Raw genomic sequence first — 27,361 nt, forward strand, 5'->3', positions numbered from 1 at the left:
TCAAGAGTTGCTGTAAGGCCGATGTCCCACATATTCAATGTGAGCCGCCAAGAACAGAAACAATGGCTTCTTCCATCTGTGCTTTCTTTAAACTGCTAATTTGGCCTTTTTTTTTAGTGCCCATTGGTGGTTACGGGGAAGCGCTTGTAGTACGTAGTAAAGTCGAAACTAACCAATCATGGCACACATATTGGCCATGTTAAACGCAACAAAAGGGAAACACATCCTTATTAGGTTTTAAGAGAGCAGTTTGTGCTCGTCTCAGCTTAGTTGGAAGTAGAGACATCGAAGGAGACAAACAAACAAGACAACCTCCGGAACCGTCACCATCAGCCAGGTTAATGCAGACTAAGGACCAAAAATTAACATCATTCAAAGGTTCAATAAATGTTTACATTCAGTATGGCAGCTAAATAAATTGACATCACTGGCCCAGCGGTCTTTAAGTCCTTTGTAATTGCAGTGCTGTCTTTTTGTGTTCCTACTGAATCTAATACAACTCTCTTTGTCCACCATATCAGTGGGTTTTACAGCACCAATGTCTGTTGGGGTTAAAGTGTACACAAATGATGCTCTTTTTTTAAATATAAGTGGTAATCAAGTTCTAAACATTTTGCTATCATTCAACTTACTTTAAAGTGATCAAATTTAAATGTTGACAACTCTGTTGTGGTATAACACATCAAAGATTATAGTGATGATTCAGACTTATTTCAAGTTGTCACTATGTATTCCATGGATGTCCAATCCTGGTCCTCGAGGGCCACCATGCTGCATGTTTTACTTGTTCCTCTGCTCCAACACACCTGATCTGAATCAATGGGTGATTAACAGGCTTCTGCAGAACATGAAGAGGTAATTTAACCTCTGAATCAGGTGTGTTGGAGCAGGGAAACAAGGAAAACATGCAGGATAGTGGCCCTCGAGGACCAGGATTGGACACCCCTGATGTATTCCTTTGTATTTGTTGATTTTTTTTTTTTTGTCTCCACAGGTCTGCCTCTAGACAAGTAAACATGAGGAAAATAGTTAATTCTGGACCCTGCATTTATCGTCAAACTAGATTTCTCAGGTTTAGTGCCTGATTAGGTCAAATCGATGCTAAGTGAATTTAATTTGCTGCAGCTTATTGAAAGTTAGGTCTTGGTGTACTATTTGTGTAGATGAAGTATTTGCAAGATGTAAAAACTACCATACATTACATTGCAAAAATAAATAACATTTTACACTAGTTGTGCATAAAGACTGTTATAAAATCCCCAGCGCTCGATCTGACAGGGGTATTGCCTGTTTAATACCTTTTAAACAAATGTGCTAATCAAAACAACATTAGGGAAATGACTCCACTAAATTAAAGGAAAGTGCAGATTGCGCCCTCAAAGATACTCGAATGTTTGTGGCATGCAAAAGCCTTTACTGTGTACCTTGAACTTTTGAGAAACAAGAGCAGCTCAAGTGTTAGTGATACAGTTTAGCAGCCTTTTGGCCCTGCGGTCCAAATCATTTCAGCTCTAGAGTCATGTACAAACTGAGCTACTGAAAAAGCTATTTGTCTCTTTTTGTGTGGAACACGGATTTAAACTCAATACTGACCAAGACCGCTTCAAATGGTCCTGTGAATCTAACCCCTTGACTGTTTTCCATTAACATAGCTGCCATTTTTCCCTATTTGAACGTGAACAAGTGCTTTGATGAGCTGGGACTAAAACCAGCTGCAGTCGGTGTGCGCTCTGTTCGTATGGTGTTGATGTGATTCTTCTACTGAGCTGTTTTCCTATTAAAAAAAAAACAAATTTTTCTGAGGATTTTCCACCTTGTTTAGAAGCTGTGCAGCTTAAATGGTTTCTGCTGGCACTTTTTTTAAACGGTTATGATAAGAAACTAGTACGCCAACAGGGGGGTTGTTTACACTGTGGATGAGCTGATTGAGCAATCTAATTCTTGAAATAAGGCAGCAAATCCTCGACATGTTGAAAAGGAGATATAGTAGAGGATAAGCCAAACTGAAAGCAGAACGGTGGAGGTTGAAACCACCCCCCCACCCCCTCAGTCATTACAGAGAATGGGGCCCAGGCAAATAGGATGACACGACTTTCAGGTTGTAAGGGCAGAAGGAGGTAACAGTGCATGTTAACAACACATGTTGCAATCATAGAAACTGTCCATTAAGAGTTTTTTTTTCTGACATAATTCATCTTGTAGTAGGAGTGGTCAATTCTGCATCCATGCTTCTTTCTTTGCTACACTTTTTTATTTCAATAAAAAAGTGTTTTACCCTTTGGGAGTTTTATTTAGTTTAATTAAATTGTTCAGTGTTTTTGGCTTATAACACTTTAGGATGATGGGATATTGGCTAAGTTGCATGCATAGCTGCAAAGTAAAAGAAAAAAGATTAGATGTAGTGGAATGCATATTAATATTAGGGTCCCTTTAATTAGTGCCTTGGGAGAAACAAACAAGCCAAATAAACTTGTTTGAGGGTTCTTACTAGCGAATGCAAATTTTATCTTTTTCGATTAAAGCCCAAAAACCCAGACTCTTCAGCACATAAGCAGCTGTTCACACATGATAATAATATCTGCCATGGCGGATAATTCCCATACGACAGTTTCCCCTGCACCTGGGAAAAACACCACACAGCCTCCTGAAAGTTGCTTTGGATTACAAGCATCTGTTCAAATAGAAAGCACTGATAGATGAAGAGCCTTTCAAATGAAGCCTCTGCCGTCTGTGCCCGAGTATAGCATTGCCTTTTTGGTGGGAGTGAGTCTGTCTGCAGTGCAGCAGTGAAGATTCAAACATCTCTGACTGACTGCAGCAGCTCTGTGCCTCACCAAGTGGCTCGCTTTAAACCGGGAGATGAGAACGCACGAGCTGGGGTTGTAAAAGTCACCACGGAAAAAACCCCCTTATGCCTGACGAAGTGACGCCACTGCGCCGTACCCGAGTGTTTCCCAAAAGAGGGTGTATGCTGCTGATGTAGGCGCTCACAAACACGGAGAGCAGATGAGCGACAGTTGATAGGGTGGAGGGGGAAAATCACAGAAAATAACAGGCACGCACTCTTTTTCCACGAACATGGAATTAAAGCACTTCATTCACAAAATAACACACAAGCTGCCCATGCAGAGCTCACCTCTGAGACGTGTACAGCCACCCACACCAACACACACCTGCACACACACACATACACACAGTGTAGTGCCCTCACTGCACACAGCTGTCACAGAATCCCACAGCTCTCATCTCTGGTGAATTGCTCTAAGTGTAAAGTATCGCTACAAAGGGTTTCACCTCAAAAAGAAACAAAATGAATTATTTTATTTAGAAAACATACTTATATGCACATTTATTGCGCAGGCACCACTCCTTGTTGTCTAATTGGATCACTAATGACAGCATGGGAAACATGCAAAACAATGCTAAAGCACAAAACAGTGAACTCATGCCACGAAGATGCTAATTTCAATTTGATGCAGCAGGAAGGAATTTGTTACAGAGCACTTTGGCAAATAACGGAAGCTCAAAAGACTGTCAAAAAGCTGAAGAGTGCAGACACAAACATAGGACGTCATCTGTTACCCATACCCTATGATGGACTTGTTTGCACTCAACTTCTGCCAAGACAAGTCTCTCCTCATCAACATGTCAACTCCTTTTAGGTACAAACCCATCAGATCAAACATAACATGAAAAACATCAAGTCGAAGAACTTACCTTCTACAGATTCTAACAACAGGAAGCATCTAGGCACACAAGGTTCTCAATCATCCAGTGTCAGCAGAAGATTACAGTCATATGTGCAAACGATGTGGGATTGAAGACTTCTTGAGCTGTCTCATCTATCCTATGACTTTTCCCTCACATTTATGCAGACAATCTGATGATGTGAGGGTGAACGACAAAAGAAGGGTGGCTAAAAGAGGGAAGGAAAGACGGAGGAGGGGGATGACAGAGAGATAATCTCAGGTCTCTTCTCCTCCACTGAGACGAGTTGCGAGCGCACCGTGAGGATGATCCACTGCAGCAGAGCTAAGTAGCGCACAGCAAAAAACAGGGAGAGGGAGAGAAGCAAGGGGAGAGACAGGCAAAACAGGCATTTACTGCTGCTGGTTCCGAGAGCGTGGCGCAAGCAAAAATCTGGGACTGGAGTCTGGATTCTGGTCTTCGCCTTTACTGAGCGTTTGCCCACACAAATGAAGAGTAATGGAGACATTTGGGGGACAAACAGAGGAGGGGAAAAGAGCAAGATGTAGTGAGAGGCTTATGTTTTCATAGCACCAAGTAGAATCTTCTGTCTCCTTTCTCTGTCCCATGACATGTAATGCATCTTTTTTCCTTCCTCGCTCAGCAAAGGACACTGTAGATAAACTATTAGACTGAGAATGTTTTAAGAGCTCTTTTCAATCACTCTGATGAAATCATCACCTCTAACAAAAGCTTTGTTTTTCTCTGTTTTTCCTCTTTTTTGTTCTCAGACAGCAGTGACGACTCAATTAAAACAGAACCATCATATTTACATCAAAGAGGTAAAATCAGAGCAAAGCAGCTCAAATTGAACTTAGATCACTTGTCAACATGCAGGAGGATAAATAATTGACATTATATGGATATGCATGCTCCTAGCACGTTAGTTTTGAAAGGATATCCTACAGAAATATGGCAGATTGAGCCATCAACGAATCCCTGCCACTGACTGAAATGTTTCTTGCTTACTATAACAAGGGAACAGGCTTTTAGCTGGAGTCTTCCTGCCCCAGCAGGGCTCAAGGTCGCTTGGCAGAGCTTCTCGCTGGCAATCCAAAAGCTTCAGTGACTAACAGTGGCAGGCAGGATGGAGAGGCTGTCAATCCAGATCTATAACTATGGGAAAGAAAGCTAGCTGACCAGCCACCCCAGGTTCCTAATGCGCAATCAGGTAGAGTGATAATTTATGACCCAGTTGAAAGAAAATCTTTCCCCCCTTCAGCAAAAAGTTCATTGCATGCATAATCCTGTTCTCTGTCTTAAACAGGTAAAAAATATGACAGGAGGGCAGAGGATAAGGAAACCTGTACTGAGCTTTAATAAGATTGTAGCTCAAATTTTAAACCAGATGGATGTTTTCTGCTGGATTAATTTTTTTAATACCACTTTTTTTTTTTTCATTGTAAACCATGTGTCAATATTTATGAAGCAGAAATATGTGTTAACATTCACACTTATCGTTAGCTCTAAATGATTTATTTTCTATATTAGTTTTTACACAATTTGTGTCTCTATGTATACTGTTTGCAGTTTGAGTGATGCAGCACAGACATTTTATTCGTGGATTTCTCCATAAATACTACTTAAAGTCTTACATAAAAGGAACAGGAAGTTGTATTATAGTAAGAAAAGGAACTTTTCGTCAAGAGAACAACTCATCCAGGATGCTAACAGGATGAAAACCCATGGTTGTCAACTGAAAAACAGAAAGTGTTATTATTTTGAAATGATTAAAAATGTAAAACAAGGGTTAATTAAAAATCTTTCTTTACCTTGCAAGATGGTTTGTATGCGTACATGATTTCTCAGATCACAATAATTAGAATCCATCTTGCAAGACTTCCTACTATAAATCTACAGTGGTTTCTAAACAACTGGTGTCCTTTAAGCTACAGCAAAATTCAATGTTACATTTACCAAAAAGTTATCATTAGAGGCATCTTCCAGAACTGTTTAGATCAAGCAGAGATAGAGAAGCTTCAGCAAGAGTTTGATTTACAAACTGGCTTTGCTGGCTGTGGATCATTGGTCTAATTTGATATTTTTGCTCAGAACAGACGCCGACAAACAGATGGTTTATTCTATCAACTGGCGTGTGTTTTCCTAAAATTGCCTTCTCTTTTTCCAAACATTAAAAAAAATGACTCATTATGTTAAAGAGGAGAAGACACACTTGGAAGAATTTTAAAATACGGTTGGTCTAGATACAACTATTTAATAGTATTATGTGAAAACTAAAAAAAAAAAAAAAGATTTAAATCTAAAGTATGCCATTTTTTCCATCTTAAAAAAGCAAGTTTGGCTGTGTGTTTTCAAGAAATATAGGCAAATATGATAAATGCTAAAAATATATATAAATATATCTAATTAAGAACTTTAGTTTAAAGCAACAATTATTTTTAAAATAAAGTTAACAACACAGACAATCTATCTGCTCTAAGATGCTCAACAATTGCCCGGATTAAGATCTTGATTTAATCAGAAATCTTCTGTTTTTGTGTTGTTTGCAGTGATTGTGTTTTGTATTCCTCGACCTTTTGCAGCATATTTATTTGCCTGTACACATAATCCTTTACTTTTATTCTTCTTGATCTATATTCTCCTTTTTGTCTTTTTTCTATTTTAACAGGTATTTTCATTCATTCTCCCAGCTCTCCAGATCCCAAACGTACAATCCCTCCCGCTCTCTTGTCGGGTGTTTCTCAGCCAGATGGAAAAAAATCAGACTCTCATTTTTTTTTTTTTTTTGCGTGTGTATGTCTGTGTAAAACAAATCTCATCTCACAAAAAATATTCATTTCATGGGTCGGTGTCCCATACAAGCCAATATCCACAAAGGGAAAAGCACTAAGCCTTGTTCGCCTCTCCATTTAAATTGGGAGCTGCAAAGTGGGGCCGTGCCAGACGTATCAACCTTCCACTGTTCGCGCTTTGTCCTTGTAATAAGGTTGAAGCCACTGTTAACTATTCATTCTGGTCACTCACCAGCAGGCCTTATCATTGCTGTCGAATGACTTTTGCTAAATGATGTGCAAGGAGGCACGTCTCGGCTGTCTTGTTGCATTCAGATGATGTGCTGTGGGCAGTTTGTCAGCATTTAATGACACACATGACAACCCCCCTGAAGGCCACTTACTGTTAAGAGAATTATTCATGTAGGGATGGAGCAAAAATGTAAAAATCTGGCTCTTGTTTCCAAATTGCATGTTAGAGACAGAAATGATAGAGACCAGCAACTTCAAACCGGAAAGCATTTCTACAACTTTGGGTAAACTCCACAAAAATAACATTTTCTTTTGATAATTGTTCGTATTTCAAGTTTTGCTTTCTACCAACAATGAGCAAACATTTTCAAGTAATCTTATTTTACTACAATTACAAAAGTGTTTTGAGCTGAAATCTATCAATTTAAGTCAAGTCAAGTTATTTATATAGCACTTTTCAGCAACAAGGTGGTTCAAAGTGCTTTATTTAATTTAAGCTTTAAAACATCTTGAATATTTCTGCCCATTTGTCTGAGATATTTTTTAGGGATCTACAAATATGCCAAGTGCTTATGTCGCTCATTTAAATATGTAAAAAAAAATATTATATGAATATGTTAACATAGCTAAAAGTTAGTTTTTAAAAAGAGGCACAAGCATATTATTTTTATTGTTTAAATTTAATTTATTATTACTTGTTTTTTTTCCTATAAATGCCAGTAAATTCAATTCTGACATTTGGATTTGATGTAATATATCATTCTGTGTGAATAAATACAATCTGGTGTGCTAAAAACAGCAAAAAATGTTTCTTAAGAGTAAACTTTATCTGAAGACTTCTGTTTTACATGTTGCAGTTTATATAAATAATTTGACATTAAGTCATTTTTCAAAAAGTCTGACTCCTGCTCTACCCATTATGCAACTTGATGGAATTTTTCCATTCAGATGCCCTTATCTGCTAAGCACATATAACTTAGGGAGCTGTTTGCATATATTAGTCAGAACGGACAGCCTCCTGTAAAGCCTTGTATATTACACAACTGCATCACTGACTGAGTGGCACTCAGAATAAATTGACTTTGACATTCCCGGAGCACGCTCTTACATAAGTTACCTGAACTTTTCTCTTTTAGATTAAGCATATACAAAGAGTAAACTGCTTATCCAGTGTTTTATTTCTTCATTTATTTTCTTTAGATACTAATTATGACTAGTATCAACATCCAAAACGAACCAACCCGATACACATATGCAAGACACCACTGCAGCAGTGATAGGGTGAATGTCAAAACTGCTAAACCACTGTGACATTAAACATATCCAAGAGGAAACCTTTAAGTCTATCAGACAAATCAAATCCAGAGTTAATTTAATACTGTTCCTGTGTCCCTGGCATATCTGGGTCCGCCTGCAGCCAGAATAATGGCTCTGTCCGTCTATCCGCTCCCCCCTGATTTCATTTGCAGTTATGTTTTGTTTGTGTAAATGCTGTGTGTTTTGTCTGTTATGTAACAAATGTACCCACTGCTGTAGTCGTTCAAGGTGATGTTGCCCGCAGCATTCAAAGGGGGTGCCTGATACAGGAAAAAAACCACGCTGTAATGTTTTAAGATTACCGTGCACAGCATCGATCCACACCTCAGCTGCTCTGCCACACGGGAGACGGTAGTAAAGCAGCTTTGTTGTGTCTGAATTATTCGCTGCAGACTTAAAACGCACAGAGGTGATGGCGCTCTGGAGACCCCCCCCCCCTCACGTTCATCAGACCCTCGTCCTGCTACGAGAAGGGTTAACTGAGAAGTCTTGCCTCGCTTTCCTGTTTTTTTTTTTTTTTCTGTAATTCATTCACGGAGCCACCTGTGCGTTTACTGGGTCAACACAAGGCGTGATGACTGATGGCGCTTAAGGCCATAAGGAAAACAAATTGTTTGCAGCTGAAGAAATGACTGTAAGCAGGTGATTACTGGGTTGAAATAAGTGGTGTGATGGATTTCCCCGAACGTAAAAACACACACGGCTGAGAAATACTGTGTGTAAGCGATATGACGGCAAGCGAGCAGTAAAAGAAATGGAACACACAAAAATACACAAATCTGATGTGAATGGGGGAAACCTTCAGGTGTAGAACAATGCCATTTATATATATATATATATATATATATATATATATATATAAAAAAACTTGTTTTATTTCTTTATCTTTTGGTCCCTTTTTAGTAAACTGTGACTCAGATAAACTGGAAGGATGAAAACTGGCCACCTGATAAGTCTGTAGTCCTTAAAAAGACAACAAACTTTGAACCCTGTACAAGACTGTATGAATGGGTGAATGTGGCTTTTAGTTTAATAGAATTTGGAGTGCTTAACAAAACTGTCCATTTCTGTCACTGATCACATACTGCAGTTATCCTTCTTTTCACCTTCTTTGAACAATGCCGTCTTTTTTTCTTCTTCTCCCGATAAATAACAGTTGACCTTCCTTTTTCTTGTATTGTAAAAACAGTAATGATTTTAACTTCTGGGTTTCTTGGAGCTACTTATCAGACGCTGTGATGCTTTGGGGATTCTGGTTTAGTTTTGTGTTCTGAAAGTTTTACTGTGGTAATTCAGTGTTTGTGTCTGTAATTGCTTCCTGCCTCTAGCTCATCACTCAGCATCTGTCTTTTATCCTTAAACCAGCCACCTGTCGTCCTTTACTTAACATCCCTTCCTGTGTAAAACCTACACCGTCTGGGTTTTCTAAGTCTTTGTCTCCGTCTTAGCTCTGTTACCCTGATTGCCTTGGTTTTGGCTTTAAAAACGTACTTGGCCCTCATCCTGGATCTGTCTGCATTTGGCGCCGATCCTATCACTTAACATTAGTGCATTAAACATGTGACATAAAACATTGCAACATAATCCCCAGCTCGCACTGGATAAAAGTATGTCTCCTAAAGCTTGTGTCCTTCTGATGAGTTTAATCAGCCATGTGTTTCCATTCAGAGCTCTCAGTCAGCATGGAGACCTTCAGTGATTTATTTCTATTTCATCAAAACCACTAGTTATATAAAATACTGTGGTGAAGAGTGAATGTTTATTGTCTGAATGCATTAATGAAGTAAATCATGGCGGGTGTCAGTTCCTTCACAGGGGCTACGATCAAAAATATAAAGTTTCTTATTTGACAGTTGTTGCCCATTAACTCTCTACAAATCAGCCGCTCACACCACCTGAAGAGTGATCTCTTCCCTTCTAGGCTGCGGTGACAGCAACGCTGTATCCTTATCCATTATAAATAACCGTATCATCACTGTTGAACTGATTTACAGAAATATGTTTGACATTTACTGTAGTTTCTGGACTAAAAATAGTCACTCTGTCAGAATGTGTTTAATTTGACTCGGACAAAAGTTTGACATGAGTTTGACTTCCTCCTGCTTGAAATAACTTTCAAAAAGAAATGTTGAACCACTGCAGCAGCTGTGGTCCCATGGTTTCAAAACCTGACCATCAACTACTGACTCCTGTCTCAAGTCTACTATCTTTCATGCCTGTTTGTCTGATTTTCTTTTTCCAAGTCATCTTTTTTCTGTTATAAATACTGTGATGCTTATAAGTAAAAAAAAAGTTACGTATTCCCCTTGAAAGCCAGAAATTTACCAAATGAATGTGATTAAATAAAGCCCCTTGTTTTTTTCCATTACCAGGAGAAACACAACGCAACCGATCTGAAAAGGTCACGAGATTTCAAAACAAAAAATCAAACAATCTTTCTGAGATTAAATGCCGAACATTTAAGACACTGCGGTGGGGAACATCAGCAGAGAGAGAAAAATTCTCAGAAAGCCTCTTTAGAAGTTGAAAAGTGTGAATTCTCTGTAACAGAGTGCTACCAAGGGCACCCAAAATGTTAACAAAAAATTTAGTAAGAAAAAATGTTTTTCTGCTCCTGTAAAAAGAAAAATGAGACGCATTAGAGAGCAAGTGGTGGCGATTGCTGTGTTGCCAGGATTTTAAGAGTGAATAGAAGACACTGGATGTAGAGGAACAATGATTCATTCAAAATATATTATAGCTTTATATCTGTAAGCTGATTTTAAGACAGGAATGACCGGAACCTCATTCAGATGGAAGAAGACCAGTGAGTTCAGTGAAGGGCAAATCAGGGAGGTTAAACTTATAGGATCTGACTAATTTAGGTTTGATCAATTCCTGCGCCGGTCTAAAGTCTGTAATACCAGGTTAGAAAATTTAGGATATGACCCTTCAACTAACAGCTCCCCTGAATGCTAATTGTTCACTTTAACAACCAGATATTTATGTGGCGAATGCAAACTGGTGTTGAGTCCTGATGATTGTAGCCTAGAACTATTTCATAATAAGATGTGTACAAGGAGAAGTCTTTCCAGTCTAACAACAAAGGCACAAAAAATTATAAATCAATGTGTCATAATGTGAGCAAAACAGTAAAAAAAAAAAAAAATACTACAAATGAATCCAGCTGGTGAAGAAACGTGTCTTCGCTCATTAACAAGAGTATAGCCGTCAGTCAAACTCCTTAGAGATTCTTTTCTTGAAACTAGTGAGCTGGAAACATTTAGTCGGCTGGAGACACATTTTAACCAGCTCATCTACAAGCTATGTGTAATGAACTCTCCTTTTATCGTTTTCATATTAGCCAACAAAAACAACGTAACCAAGTATAAATGAGTCCTCACTTCATCTATTTCTGTGATGAATCACTGAGCACTGCTTTGAAATTTACTAAACCTTGTGTTTTGAGTGGTATCTTTCTGTTATAATAAACTTTATTTGAGCTAATTGTGAAAACAGTGGCAATGCACATGAGAGCATGCACAAAGCACAAAGCAACATGTAGAGTTTGTGAAGGCAACGATTAAATCTTCATGAAGCACATTGAACAAATGGAAACCTTTCGGTTAATTAAGATTTGTTCTCACCATTCTCAAAGCACCAATTAATCACTAATTAGCATTTGACTCAGGCTCGTGTTCGACCCTGCAGCTGGTATTGTGGCAGAAAGACGGATTAGGGGGTCATCCGTTGGTGTTTGCTGAGGAAAAATGAAAACAAAGTGAGTTTGCAGCAAAGTACCTTGACCCACCACCGCGGAACCGCGCACACGCTTGGCTTCTGGACAGCCGGGTTCCCTCAGCACTTTTTGAAAGACAAAAAACACAGCAGGAACGGTGACACACCAGATGGCTCCATATCAACAGAGGAACATACAAATGCACGTTTTCCCAGGAGCTGGGGCGTTTGGCAGCGTGATGTGTATCTGTGTGTTCGTGCCGATTATAGAATTAAGTTTTCGCTCAGGTTGTGACAAGGGAAATTAATCCTGCTAAGTGGGAAAAACTCTCTTATAACGCTCCATGCACATCGTTAGAAGCGTTCCAGCTCTTCATTTGGAAAACATAACTTGATTTCCCATTTAAAGCAGCGCGTTTTGGAAAATAAGAAGAAAAGCTGGCTGCCATATTTCTACCCGCTTCGAAAACTCCCAACACGTCCCTTTTCTCTCTTGACTCAGCAGCATAATCTTGTGCTACAATGTGTTAACTCCCCCATCAACATGGTAAATCTTGTGTATATTTGCCTACTTATTGGATATTACCAGCAGCGCAGCACAAACCGACAAAACTGGTTTACACAACAGCAGCGGGTTATCTGATCTGACTCAGGCTGTACAAATTCACCGAGACAGAGAGGCTGTTTACGTCATTGTTGGGAGCAGGTACCCAAAACTGAGATCAACCTCTAATTCATACTTTTTAATCACTTTGTTCTGTTAGGTCACTAAATAAACACCAAGGTAACTTTAACCCTCTCAGGCTCAAATTAAGTTTTAGTAACAGGAAAAATCAGATATGTTGTTACAACGCCTGCCTTGAGAGGGTTAAATCAAAAAAGTTATTTTAAGAACTGAAACGCACAATATTAAAAGGTGTTTATTGATTATTTTAATAAAGTTATTGGAAGTAAGATGGCGTGTAAATCAAGAATGTAAACAAAAAAAAAAGCAATGAAATATAACTAAAGTTATAGGATGCAGGATTGTTAAATTAAACTTCAAGCACAAAGTCAAAAGCATCCAAACCGGAGAAATGCTGAGGAAATTAAATTAAAGGCAGCTTTTTCTACACAACAGGTAAATCTTTAACAATTAGACAGGTTAAAGTTATAAATATAAGGTTTGGAAGGGAAAGCTTTTGGAGTGAAAATGGCCTTTTTAACCTGATCCAAAGTGGTTACAATGGTTCTCATTCACCCAGTCACACACATAAGGTGCTTTTTCTGTTGTAAGCTGTATCTTACATTCACTTTTACACCACTTTTATATTCTCATTCATACGTCTATAAGCATATTGGGAGCAGTTGAGGGTTCAGCATTTCACCCAAGGACATGTCAGCACGGTGCAGAGGCTGGGATCAAATCCCTGATCCTCAGATTAAAAGACACACTCCTTACCACTGGGCCAAAGTCACCCCCAGAACATGTGCTTGGAGGGGTTTTTATGCTTTTATGCTTTATGCCATCAATCAAAATTTAGGCCAGTTTAGACTTTGCCACAAAAGAAAGGCCAGATTACCCCAGGAACAACACTTTTCAAATATATAAAACTGAGTTTGACCTTCACCACAATAATCTGCAGCGAAACCTGAAAGTCACACAGCTTTGAACAGGTCGCTATTTTTATTTTAATTACAATGTGTTGGAAGACAGATGAAGCTGAATGAAATTTTATTGTTTACAGACAGACAATCTGTTCAAATTTAACTTAATGCTGCAGAGATGACTGAGGGAAGCTTCACAGCAGAGACAGACAATGACCTAAAACCTGCTGAGAATGTTACCACTGTCTGCAGTGACCACGTCATTTTCACACAAAACTAAGGCAGAATGTAAAAAATAACACAACTGTAGAGAGCTCAGAGGAAGAAACCTATTATTTGCTGATGCCTTTGTATTATTTATGCCTTCAATGCCTCTGAAGCAGTCCTTAAAACCTTTTTACAAAGAAAACTGTGGTAAATATTCACGTAATAATATACACTCAAGCTCTTTTTGTAATCTTTTTTGTTACTATTTTCTTTTTAAATGATTTTTTAATAACCACAGGGTGCTTCAATAAAGTGCAATGTTCACTAATTCTTAAATTCTCATAATGCAAGACAGAAAAATGAGTTTTCAAGCTAAACCTTGTATATCAATTCTTGAATTACATCACCTCAACAATAGTTACAAGGCTCTTATTTGCTAATATTTTGACAACAGTAAGAATGTAGCCAAAAGGTAAGCAAAAATCTGAACTTTCAAGACTGATCTTTTATTTTTATATTTTGCGAGAAAGACAAAATATGTAATTTTAGCAGAGAAGCAAAGAAGACAGAACTTAAAGGCATGTAAACAGCTATTACACTCAGGGTATTGCTGTGTAAATGTGCATTGTATGAAGACGGATGCCTCCACCACAACCAGAATCTTACAAATGCACTCGCTGGTTGGAATTGACATTTAATTTCCCACAGCACACCTCCTGCACCAAGTCTGTGATGAATCTCAAAGCATGCCTGAGTTGTTTCTTTTTTTAACTCTACACATGCGAGCGGGTTTTATGCAAGAAAAACATTTATGTTTGATGTCTTGTTATTCAACCCTGAGTTTGCCTTCAGAAGTGAATAGAAGATCATTTCGGTGTGGAAATAGGTGGAAAGAAAACCAATGTGAGTAATGAGCCTCATGTGGGGGAATTTCTATAGCTCAGGCTGAGCATTTGGGTGTGCCCATAAAAAAGGCTGGCTGTGTATGTTTATAAAAATGGAGGAATAAATCACATAAATGGCCTTTTCAGGTAAAGAGAAAAAAAAATGAAATAGGACAAAAACATAATTCTGTGTGTCAATTAGAAAAGATACTGTTATCTTTCAGAGATTTTAACAAATGATCAAATAAGTGATTCAATATATGTACATTTTATTGTATATTTGTTTTTATTCTAGACAACCTGGAGTCTTCAAAGAAGAAAAAGATCAATATCTAAATACTCTTTTACTTTCATATGACTCATTTATGTTACGCAACACATCTGAAATGGAATTTTGTATGCCTCATATCGGAAAAAAATATCTAAGCGTATATTTAGCTGTCAAATTATATACAAAATAAACTGTCCTATCTTTTAAGGCTTTCATTATTATATTTTACCGATGATGCAAACACTGGGTGGCACAGAGGAGCAGCGGTTAGAGCAAGAAGTCTTTCTGTGTGGAGTTTGCATGCTCTGCAACTCTAAATTGTCCCAAGGTGAGGGTGTTGTCCCCTTGCAACCTGTCCAGGTGTACCCCGTCTCTCACAAAATGGCCGCTGGAGACAGGCACCAGTCCCTCGGTGACCCAGAAAGGAAAAGCGAGTAAAGAGAATGGATGGATGGATAAACAAACGTAAGGCTCAGTCCCCCAAGGATGTTCAAGGATTTAAAGGTTAGAAAATGTATAAATGGCCTCATGCATCTGCTAGACTTTGGAGCTTTCCTTAAGCAAGGGAAGGCCTGTGGATTGATCTGACTCTAGTCAATAATGCAGTTTCAGGGGAAAGTAAACACGGGCTTGGAAAAAGGCAAACTGTCATCAGTGACCCCACAGTGGCAACTCTTTTGCCATTGTTCTCACTTTCCTTTGTCTCAAACGAACAAAGAAACATGTTTTTATTCATTTAACAACAGGAACGCACGCATTACAAACACAAGCAGTATTAGAGGATAGTCCAAGCAATTCCCTTGTCACATCCTGTGAGATGATTGGCTCAAATCTCAGATATTTCTGAATTTTAATTTTCTTCTCATCCATTGTGAAAGCTTGAGCTGTAAAATAACAAAGCAGGTTGAAAATGTCAGCCCCTTCCTCTATGGCTCTGATTATGACTCAGCAGCCGTTGGATGACATAGTGCCTCTGTGATGGTGACCATGTCGGCACTTCACTTGTTATAATTACGGCTGTGCCAATTAGGTTTTAATGGGTGAAACAATGGCTTCATGCAGCAGTTATGTGTGCACGGCGATGGCTGGAGCGTTGTTTAATTACCCCTGCTCTGAAAACTCTGCAACGTGTCAGCCGAGAAATGCAGGGCAGGTTCAAACGAGGAAAGGCGCACAAACTGACAGCAGCATTTAGACACGGCCGGAATCCAGGCAGTAACCATGTCCAGCCACAGCTTCACCATCACAACCAGTCAGAGCAGATGGAGCTGTTTTCAAAACCAGCAGCTGGATATTGTAGAGAAAAGCAATTTTAAAATAAGTAGTGGCCACTAAGTGCTGTGACATTGTGTAGGCTATCCCTTTGTGTAGTATCTGCTGATTTTCTTTTATTTTTTGAAGCTGGCAGTGCATTAATATTGGACAAAACAACACACCAACTGTTCATACGGATCAGCAGGAATACATGGCATATTGCAAAATACGATGAAAATGAATAATAGGAATAAAAATTAAATCAACTTTTATAAACAATTCCAATGACAATGATTGGAAAAAATGAATAAGAAACTGGCAGGAGAGAACCTTGCTTGACAGCTCTGCCTACACTGGTGCTGAAATCTGTGTGTGTGAATGAGAAACACTGAGACATTCCTCTCAAGGCTATAAATTCAGATTTATTTATATTATACTGAAAAATATGCACAGAATGTATTATAAGAAGTGCCGGTGTTCATTTACCAGCTGTTTTATCCATCATCCTTTATAGATTCACTATACAGGGCCATTAAAAATGCTCAAAACACATTTAAATTATGTCAACAATGCCTTCATGAATGTGGCATAATTTGTAAACGTGACAACTATATTTATTTTTTTGAATGTTTGACTGATACAAAATGACACAAATGAGCCCGTTTGACACTTAGTGAGTATAACTGCATATTCATACGATCCCCTGTTTGACGGGAGACATTTTGACATTTTAAAATCTTATGAAACAGATTTTTCCAGAAATGGATCTGTTCCATCATCTGTTCCAGTAAGACATGGCAATAAGCCCACGGGGGATTGGAACGAGCTCAGCTGAAGTCCTGAAACTCTCTGAGTTCTTGCAGGATGCCGTATGTACAGAACCAAGCGTGTTCCTCCAATTCTGCTCACAGCTTTTTTTTTTTCAACCTGTTCTCCCAGCTACCATCCAACGCTCAGCTGTGCTTGAGAGACCTGCCGTCCTCCACACAGTCTGTCATCCCCATCCTACTTTTCTCCAGTAACATCCTTCTCCTTCTCCCCTGCCTTTTATGCTCTCGCGATGATCCACCTCTTTCTGCCATGGCATTAATGGCAACCAGAAACCAGACGGCCTATCTCTCTCATTATAACAACACAAGATCATATCTCTCCGAGTTCCGACTGAATTTGCTTTTAAATAAAAGAACAATCTTTCAAAATAGCTTGAGAGCAACCTGGATAAGAGGTGGCGGACAAAATTCACACTTCCTATAATAAAAAAGACAATGTCCATGTCCTTGGCTCAACAGGAATTGAAAAGATGTTGAAATCCACGAAACGAGAGTGGAGAGAACACCCACTCTGCTGGGGTTTACCATAATCCTTCAATTTTGAATTTGAGACAGGTGTGATAACAGGGCCACTCTTTCTGGTGCACACCGCTGAAACTGTCAAAAAAGGGACACATGGTCAAAAGATCACCCTCCTGCAATTAAGATTTGCCTTCAGAGGTCAACAGTAATATATGTGAGTAAATGGCTGCCAGCTGCATTAAGCAGCGCTGTTTTAACATGGCTAGGAAAGAAAATGCAGCACTCACATAGGAAAATAAGTTGTAATTAAAAGAAAGTTCAAAAGTAAAAGAAGGAAGTTTACAGCCTGGTTATGCATTATGGATGAACTTTACAAACACTGTCATGGTGTGACCCAAATGTCTCTGCAGTGGGACGTTTTCAGTGTCTACATTGAGAGACATATGTGGTAAAGGGACAGCTGAGTGACAGAATATGTTTTAATTATTCATGGAAGGAAAAGTGGAGGAGGGTGATGTGGTGGATGAGATGAAGGGTGGAAAAAGAAAAGATTTGGAAATGGGTCGGGCCATGGGACATGACTGCGGTGCATCAAACGGACTTTTTTTCTTCACAAAAAGTAGATCAGCAGAAACAAGTTAAGGAGGAGGGTGTTGTTTCTTTTCCCTTAAAAAATAAAGAAAAAGAGACAAACGGCACACAGTCAAGCAAGCACTTTTCATCGACTGTTCCTCCTTTTCTCTGGGCCTCTGGCCAGCATGGATGAATGGCAGCTACGGCCTTCTTATTCCCTCTGCATGCTTGCTCCATTACAGACTGGACTCGGATGATGTGTGAGTGTGTGTCTGCAGACTACACTTTCCTGAATGTCTCTTCACACCTCAGCAGTTTCCCAAATTCCTGCACCAGTGGCAGACAACACAACTTCTGGCTTGAGGAAGACATGCTTACAATCAGAAGGCATCTGTGTTTCTTTTTATCAATGAGAAAATAAAAATCTATTTTCAGAGAAGAACAACATATGAGTTCTGCAACGCATTTTACTGCCTCCAACTTTGGATTGCATATTGCTCCAGCAGTGTTACAGTTTGGCCTCTTTAGTTTTGTGGGAGGAAATCCCCAGCTTCAGAGCTCAGGTTTAGAAGTGCTTATTAATACTTAAACTATTTAAATGGGCCGGCATCGATATATGCTGACTCAGGTCACTCCCCAGCAGAGCTTGATGGCAATAATGGGTGTCCTTACCATGATTAATTGCTTCAATTTTGAAAGTGGTACAGCTACACTAACAGTGATAATTGTAATGTATTGCCAAAACACTATGAATAATAAATGAGGAGCAATGAACATTATACAGTTATCCTGATCACTACAAGGTATCTAGGATTACAATCTGTAAAAAAATAATCAAGGAAAACTATAAATATGACATGAAGTAAAATCCAGACTGTCTGTCATTTTGTCTTTGTTTCAATCAAGCCTGAATTGATATAATCTTTAAAAGAAACTAAGTCTCCTGCTCCACTAGATTTAAACGTGCAGTATTTAGGCAGGCCTCTAACCTTTTTTTAAATAGTTGTGTGTATGCGTGGCCACTCGTAGAGCTGAGATTCTGAGCTGATGCGACCTGATGGTAAACAGAACGGACGCTTCATGGGTCCCCGGTCTGCTCCACTAGCCCGTATCCTGGCACTATTTCCTCCCCAGGGCTCCGTACCATGAGAAAGTGATGTAAAAATTTAAAGCAAAGCCCTGTTCACTGAGATTCACGCTCTCGGTCGTGTCGGCTGGAGATAAGCTGACTCATAGTGCATGACAGGTGAATGCTAAGCAGTCTGGGTGAATTTTACGATGGGGCAGAAGAGTGAAGAAGCGGGTGAGAGTTTCCTTTGGAGCCACAGTACCATGTGTCCTTGCAAAGCCCTTCACCCACCCCAACAAGGTTTGCTTTGCCATATTTACAAAACCACTAAAATAAATAAAAACAAGCTCACATGAACATAAAACTCAGTGACATTATGTTCACCATGTGTTACTGGACAGAACAATATTATTTCCCCAATAATTCATTTTAGACACATAGCACCATCTCATGGTCTTACTAAGAAGTTCATTTAAAATTTCAGATTCATATTTAATTCATATTTAAGCTTCTCTACAGCTACAAGGGCATTAAACACTGTGCTCTGACTGCAAAACACAAATCTTGAGAAAATATGGGACTAACTTGAATGCCAACATTTCTAAAATGTGATTTTTATGCAACTTTTAAAAAAAAACTGAGATTGGTTCTTTCTAGACCAGTAGAAAGTGGTTGAATGCCCTTAAATGTATTTTATTAAAGGCTTGAGTAAATGATATTTAAAGAATTGCAAAAACGTGTGTTATATGTGTTAAACAGGGTTTCTTTTTATTATTTTTGTTCAGATTGCTTTTGGTTACTGAAATCAAGGCACCATATGTCGGCAGAGCAGGAGTTTAAGCCAACCTGATTCCTAACACTGTAATTTTCTCAATAGGTCTATTACAATCCATTAGCTCTCAACTAGTCAACATTTAGGTCTGAACTTAACAACTAGACAGCAAACTGCTCTGCTATTATTACTAAAATACATCTTACTTAGACGCCAGACTGAGTAAAACATGGGCTGCCTATTTAAACTGCAGAGTAAAAATGAGTTGACATAACACTTCTGTTCATTTTTAGGAGAGTTTAGTCAAATTTGGCATCAGATATGTTGGAGGCTCAACCAGATTTATGCCAAGTTAATGATCTAATGACTGTGCATCTTACTGTGGGTTAGTATTGCATAAATGTTCCAACAAATAATGCTTTTTCTTGTGATTAGACAAATTCAAAACACATTTATTTCTGCTTCATTAAAACATTAAAAGGTCCAGTGTACAGAAAGTGGTCGTTCTTTCTTTTGTCCATTCTAGGCAACTGTAGAGACATGCTACCCAGGCAGACCTGCACCAACTGGATCTAGGCTGCTCGTTCAAAGTTGCGGCTGTGTCAAGTAGTAGAACTACATAATCTGTTTGTTGCAGGCTGGAAAAGGAGGCAGAGGCGAGATGTCACAAAGTGATCAAAGCTGGCTTAAGCTAAACTTGTAATAGCTGAATAATGGACAGGTGGTTGATGCTGAAAATAAGATGCTGATGCAGTTTCTTAGGTACAGGGTATTGCAAGGTTTGCAGAAACGTATGTCAAGTAACACAAAAACAAAACTTAATTACCTAACCTAACATGATAACACTGTGAGATGTTTGGAATGTAATCTGAATGAACATTTGTCCTTAACTGACATTCATCTACCTCCTCATAATTGTCTATCTCTTGTTCAAACTGAGAGCCATCAATCTCTTGGGATGCAACCCTCTGAACATAAGTGATGTTTTCAAGAGCATCGAGCCTGAACTATTTACTGTACTTATGGTACGAAGTGCCCCAAAGTTTGTCAAACTTGTGAGGGCAAAACTCTGATAAAGTATAACTCAGGAGAAAAACAAAAAAAGTTTTGAAGCATCATTTGTAGTTTTTTGGGTCTGTATATGTTGCAGAAGTTGGTGTGTGAGGGTTGACCACTGTTATCGCTGTCCTAATGAGAGCCCAGTGTGCAGTTCCCCCTGTGGTGGTCCCAGAGGGGCCTCATTTGGATCTCCACTGTCAGACAAACCAGACAGACAAGCTAACCTTCATCTGTCTTCATTACTGTCTGTCTGTTATTGTTTTAAGGGGAGCAGTTCTAAGAAAGACAAAAAAAAACCATGACCACAAAAAGCAAAACTTGTCTCTACATCCAAACTTGTGTGAGTTGTGACAACGTGACCTTTTATTTCTGAGTGTGGTGAGATAAACATAAAGAGCTCATTTTAATCAAAACTATATTGATTAGAAATCAACAGCTCCTTGGAGAAACAGACTACAACCGCCTCACAGGATAATCTGACAGCATGAAGGGACATGTGTGCCCTGCAGGTCGTGTTGAACAACAAGTTCTGAACAACATGAAGCTATGTTAGACTATTATTTTGAAAAGCAGGACTAAGAGTGAGCTACCAGAAGTTTTGCAGGAGGGCAAAATTGATCAAGCCTGTCTGTTTTTGTCTGCAGGATGTTCCTGTCAGTGTCAGAGCATTTATATGAAATTTTACTGCCATTAACATGTGAGATTATGCCATTTAGAGTCAATTTTGAAGCCTTTGATCACAGTGTACTTTTTGAAAATTGGAAAATTTTGAAAAAAAAACATGCAAACATCACACAGAAAGGCTCCTGGCTGGGAGTCGAAGCTGCAACCATCTTGCTGAGAGGCCAAGTACCATCATTATGAACGACATTAAACAACAGTAGTACATGCTACTATTTTGCATCTTTAGTTTCTAGCAGGTGCTACGAAAACATCACTGGTGCTACTGGATGCATTAAACTTGTGAATAGTTGACACCAAAATTTACTCTGTCACTTAAAGGGTCCCGAGTACCACCAGATGTACTTATACCACAATTTAGGAAAGACGGTCACAGACAATATCGACTTGCTATTATAGAAAAATGTTTTGAATTTAAACTGAAAAAATCATTTAAATAATTTCCAGCTGCTGTGAGGTTTTCTATGTCAGCATATTTCTTCCAACCACTGTGCAACTGTTGCTGTATTGCTGCACCATCCAACAGGTCTTAATAATTTGATCGACATGTTATCGGCAGGGACAATTGTGTGTTTTGCCATCAAAACGCAAACTCAACCTAAAGCTTCAGTAGTAGAAGATCGGCATACAGGCGCCTCTGATTAAATCAAATCAGAGTGTACCCGCTCTATTGATTCTTGTCAGTGCAAAACCTAAAACGGCACCGTGTTTATTTATGTCATAACCTGTGTCTATTTCTGTATGAGGAGTTTACAGAAGGCTCTCTGATCATTTATTTTAGTCAGCAGATGACTTTACCTTGTTGGAGTCTGGGACTATTTCCTGCTGGTGGAAAATGTATTAGTCCATCAAATAAACAAAGTTGGTAATGGAAAGTTTGTTTAATGGATGGGGGATCTTAATTTATTAGTTTTTGATTATATTTACAGAAGCATTTAGTTCCATTTGGTTCCTAATACTGTTGCTATCATAAATTTGTTGCTATAAAAATGTTTGGTATAGTTTCTTGCATACAGCAGACTGACAGCAGCAAAAAAATCTGTCTAAGTATTATCGGCAGCACCTTCTCTGGTTTTCACTAATTATTAACCACTTTAATTCTTTTCCCATGCCCAAACACACACCATACTTTAGTCCTGAGCTGTGAATCATCTTAATGATCTGTGGAATGAGTTTGACACTGGTCATTTTTTATCATCCGCCCAATTGAAGGTCTGATTCCGGTCATAAGAGGAGCAATCAAGCAGTCAGGATGTCATTACTGAAGCACCGAGGGTCAAACCGAACAGTTATTCCCTCCGCATTGTTCTGCTGCAGAGATGAAACGATTAGACACCAGAGGTCATTTCTGCCATAAAAGCACCACACAATGTCACATGCCACATCTCAAACACTTTCTGCTTGTCATTCCCTCAAATTTGTAAGTGACAGAACGAAAGAGCACTTCTCCCAAAGGAAAGAGGATTTTTAAAGGATTCTAAAAAAGAACCAAAACTTTTTTTTTTTAATTCGTAGAAATGAGTAAAATAACAAAACAGATGAGGTGTGTCACTCCCTCTGACACAGAGACAACATTGACGCATGATGAAAAGTGTAAGAAATTCTTTCAAATACTCAGTAATAACAAGTTGAGTTAACCATGACCTCAAAAATAACTTCTGCTTAAGATGTCAAAAAAATAATTCATCCAAGCACATAATTTACCAGTGAACTATTACCAAAGGTATGAATGATATGAATTTTTTTTATTATTATTATTTTTCTAATTATTTTTTTTTGTGTGTGTGAGGAGTAAATTTATGACTTTCATCTGCAAGTTCCTCTGAGAATAAACCCAATCAAAAACACAATTTTGTTTTGGCTTGGAGCTGAAGGCAGGGATAATAAAGATGTATGAAGGGAGCTTTTGGAAAAGTGGTTCTAAAATTAGATGTTTTTTATGCAACTTTGGGCTTTCAAATGTCACCACCCCCATAAAAATCTAACACAAAATGTCCTATTTTCTAAACCTACTCTGAATATGCCACTCAAAGTCAGAAAGTCAAAGTCAGATTGGACTAAATATTTGAGTTCTTGATATGATACGGGATGATCACATTTCAGATGGTTTCTCTCGACAATGAGCTGCCATCCTGGAGGCAACAACTCCTCTGCAGATAACGTCTCTTCCTCTACAAACAAACAACTGTTGTAAACAGGCAAGGTCACTGTTATTTGTCACAGTAACCACATAAAAACTAAATTTGGACTGTGGTAAAGACAAGAATGAAGGCTGACAGGCAGAGAAAATGTTTCTTTTTGATAAAGGTGATGTGTGAGTTATCACCCACGTCTCACAATTTAAACAACTGATCGTGCAAAGACAAGTGTGAGAGCTAAAAAATGACTTCTCCGAGTTTTATATTTTGGCACTTTGGGCACACACATCAGCCATGTGTTACACACAGTGATAAACTAATAAAAAGCACTTTGCATTGTTGGACTGTTTGCCAGCAACATGTTCAAACAAACAGGTAAAGCTCAGCCAAACTCTCTGTTTTAGGTGTCAAGGAGACCCAGGCTGCCAAAATGCCTACTCTTCAGATCTGCGGCTGGACCAATCAGGAGGGCTGAAATAAATGATGTTTCTTTGGTGTAATTGACGCAGTGGGAGAAACATTTTCAGAACACTGAGTACGACAACAACATAGGCTGCAGGGAAACCAGAGGAACAGACAGTGATGAAAACCAGTCAGATACTAGAGCGATACACGCTGCATCCGACACAGGTCTGTCTCTGTTATTACATAAGTATCTGATCACAATAATCAGAGCCGACTGTTTTACATAAATGTTACCATCACTCTTCACAGGGGTACAAACAGAGGAATAAAACTGAAAGAAATGTCTTATTTTCACCCCATTTTTACATAGTTTGATCTAAACATTTTAATACGCCACCAAAACTGTACTCCAGGCACACAGTATCTTGCTAGGCAGCTAGCTCAAGCAGAATCTATTAGTCAAAGGCTTGTTTTTTTCCTTTAACATTCAGCCCTAACATATAATTTAAAACAATCAGGTGAAAGTACTTTTTTTCTGTGTTTGAAAGGAAGTGTGTGAAATACTTACAGTTTCCCGCAGAATTGGATAAGGCAAGGTAACACTGACCCCCACCGTGAAAAAAAAAAATATATATATATATCTTTACAATAAATACGCAGACCATACTCAAAATCTGTTATACCAGGAAAGCATCAAAACATGGCTCAGTTTTATTAATCTTTATGCACACACGCAAACATTTCCCAGGTAACTTTGTTTGGTCCCGATGAGTTCGCCAACCAGCCAACAGATTTCAGATAAGCTTTTACAATCACCCCTCTCTTTCACCTTGCAACCCCAATTTTGTCAAGCTGTTCCATGGAGGCAAGTGGTATTAACATGCAGGTAGCATGCTTTAGCTTCCACCTAATTTTCTTCAAAGGAAAATAAAATAAATCCTGTTCTTTTTCTTCGTTTCTCCTCTTACATATACAACACCAGCATATATGAAACTAAGTTCAATGTTCACCTCTGTGTAATAATAATGGTCTTGTTTGTGTATGGTCCATCATTACTTGCACGCTTTTTATCTTCTCCCTCCTCTTCTTTTGTTTTGACACATAAAGGAAGATGGGTAATGCTCATCCTGATCCCTCCTACAAAGCAAAAGTCTTCAAGTGAGATTGGAGCCACGGTGTTTATTGTAGGTTGCGAACTGATTGTTGATGAGCACGGCATCACAAAGTGTAATTACATGAGTGATGAAGTAAGCAGAGAGGGAATAAGGAGGAGGGAGACAAAGACTATTTAAAGGAATGGAAGGGTTTGGTAGCACAGCAACAAAAAACAAAGAACGCCGCTCTCTTTTTTTTTTTTTTTTTCACTCCCCTCACACCGCCATTCATCTAGTAATGAGTAAGACGGAATGCAGTGACTCAGCGATATTTCAAGGTATCCTTTCACTTTACTCATTATTGTCAGGGACAGCTAGAGACGTAGCATCTACAGAGACCAGCTGTCCTCCAGACTGACTTCAATGACACAAGTCCTCACAGAGAAAACAAATTCAAAGTCTGACAGGCTCTAAACACTTGCTAACCACAAACAACTTGTCATCAACTACCAACGTGCAACAGCTAACAAGCCATGTAAGCTGCTAAAGACCATCAGAACATTGCACACTTCTCACTGTCTCGTGGGCTACAACAAATAAACACACACAAACTATAGCCAAAGCAATGACCTACAAACATAATATGATATTTTACTATTTATTGATCATCTGAACCTTTTGCAATTTCCAAGAGTTCAGAATAACTCTACCCCATTCGGTTAAGTTGTTGCAACTTGCCCAGTGCGTCTACTGGGCAAGTTGCTGCTGCTGAGTTTTGTTGAGCTTCCCAAAGATGCGTTATGCCTGTGTCGTGTTTGTTTACAATCAATTTGGTGCCGAGGCCTGAAGAAAGAGGTCCTGCTGCAGAGCTACAGAATCCAGGCAACAGTTTGGTGCCTTCGTGGTGCTGGAGGGGAGCAGAGAGCAGCGGGAGATGGATGAGATGGTTGTTAAGGGTGAAGACTAACAGTAGAAAGGGGGGAAGAAGGACACTGTCAGCAATTTTTTTTAAAAGATTTTGCCGACACAGATTAAATAATTTATGAATCTTTTTCTTGATTTGGTGGCGAAAGCACATGTGCGCCACAAAGGCAGGCAGCACACTAACACGGATAGTGACAGCTTGTCCGTTAATTACACAAGCTAATAGAGCAGCTGCTGATTCACTCTTGTGTCACAGAGATACACAGTGTGACGAAGAGGCTCCGGCAAGACATGAAACATTAAGATGGACATGGTGAGCCTCCAGACAGAGGCTCCATAAGGTCAGCAAGAGAAGAGCCATTAGGACTGATGCAGTCCAGGGACTTCTGCTGTCTCTGGACTGGGACACAGAAACTTTTCAGACAACAAAGACAGCTATAACTGCACGAATTAGTAGGATTAGCTTTAAAAAGGACACTTTACTTGAAGGTCTGGGAGGTTTTATTGAAGACTTTAAAACACAATCCCCCAGTTATTATGTTCTGATTTAATCTTTTACCTTTCAGAAAATTCACTTGCTTCCTAACTGCATCTCCTCTAATTCAGCCAAGTCCTTCAGGCTGATTTGTTTCCACAGCAACATCTCCCCAGGCAAACACTTCCACATTAAGTTGACACAAAACACACAAGGTAGTGGTGATTTAGCTAATTATTTTTTTCAGGATGTAACACACTGTATTAATGTTTCAGTTAAGAGGCAACAATTAAATAACATAACATTTCCAACTTAAAGGAAGTTTAGGGTTAAAAGATAAAAAGATAAATGTCACAAAGGTAAGATGCTGCATCTGATTCACTCCAGGAGTCAGATCTGAGAATGACGTCAAACCTAATTTAAACACCATTAGAAGCTGAACAAACCATTACTATTATTAATTTTATATTTTGCTTCAAATGAGCTAAACGTTCTTTTCTTTTAAAATATCTTTTGCTCTACTTCTCAAGGATTTCTGAAGGTCTTCAGTGTATATATACATACATATATATATACTGTGTGTGCATATATATATATATATTGGACATCAACGGATTTTTATTAATTTAGATTCAACACATTCATGTTGAGCAGACATAATTTTACTGAGGTGATGTAAACCAGTGATTCACAAAATTAGGGTCAGGACCCCACTCTGAGTCATGAAACACCAAGTGGGTGGTCTTGATAAAATGCTGTGCGGAAATTAAATTAACATTAAAAATAATTACCGAATACATATTTAGCCTTAATTGGTATGAAGAGTCTGTAAATCTTTCTTACAGGAAACTGTTAAAGATAAATTATAATAATAATGAAAATGTGTGTGCACTTCCATGTGAATTTATGGG

General features: G+C 38.7%; 1 protein-coding gene across 7 annotated transcripts in view; it reads right to left on the reverse strand.

The window, feature by feature from the left end:
- The window catches only part of dlgap2a (discs, large (Drosophila) homolog-associated protein 2a), a 142,056-nt gene that overhangs the window by 103,013 nt on the left and 11,682 nt on the right, over window positions 1-27,361 (reverse strand). Inside the window, exon 1 of one of the 7 annotated variants that reach the window (XM_017417202.2) lies at window positions 3,718-4,014. The exons of the other annotated variants lie outside the window; for them this stretch is intronic. The gene's annotated coding sequence lies outside the window, so the exon portion shown is untranslated. Of the gene's footprint in view, window positions 1-3,717; window positions 4,015-27,361 lie in introns of those variants that run through there. 7 annotated transcript variants of the gene reach the window in all.

The sequence above is a fragment of the Kryptolebias marmoratus genome, linkage group LG10 (assembly GCF_001649575.2).
Source record: "Kryptolebias marmoratus isolate JLee-2015 linkage group LG10, ASM164957v2, whole genome shotgun sequence".
In the NCBI taxonomy this organism is placed as follows: Eukaryota; Metazoa; Chordata; class Actinopteri; order Cyprinodontiformes; family Rivulidae; genus Kryptolebias; species Kryptolebias marmoratus.